This window comes from Monopterus albus, unplaced genomic scaffold (genome assembly GCF_001952655.1).
Source record: "Monopterus albus unplaced genomic scaffold, M_albus_1.0 scaffold122.1, whole genome shotgun sequence".
NCBI lineage: Eukaryota > Metazoa > Chordata > Actinopteri > Synbranchiformes > Synbranchidae > Monopterus > Monopterus albus.
This window is the reverse complement of record NW_018128002.1, coordinates 1,244,599-1,245,001: the sequence shown is the minus strand read 5'-3', so window position 1 is coordinate 1,245,001 and position 403 is coordinate 1,244,599. Positions and strand designations below refer to the sequence as shown.

At 46.2% G+C, this 403-nt stretch overlaps 1 protein-coding gene across 1 annotated transcript in view; it reads right to left on the bottom strand.

Moving 5' to 3' along the window:
- The window catches only part of marchf2 (membrane-associated ring finger (C3HC4) 2), an 8,336-nt gene that overhangs the window by 2,890 nt on the left and 5,043 nt on the right, over window positions 1-403 (bottom strand). The gene's annotated exons all lie outside the window — the stretch shown is intronic.

The window sequence follows — 403 nt, the reverse complement described above, 5'->3', positions numbered from 1 at the left end:
CCTATGACTCAATGCCTCACACATGGATCCTGGAATGCTTGGAACTGTACAACATCAACAGGACTCTAAGAGCCTTCATCAAGAACTCAATGAGAATGTGGAAAACAACCCTAGAGGCCAACTTCAAGCCAACTGCACAAGTCAACATCAAGTGCGGTATCTACCAAGGATGATCTGGCTGAACCCCCGTCAGCCAGATCATCACCAAGCGTGGTTACAAATAATGACTACAGAATGGAGCAACCATCAGCCACCTCCTCTACATGGATGACATCAAGCTGTATGCCAGGAGTGAATGAGACATGGACTCACTCATCCACACCACTAGGATCTACAGCCAGGACATTGGAATGACATTTGGACTGGATAAATGTGGTTGAATGGTAACAAGGAAAGGAAAGGA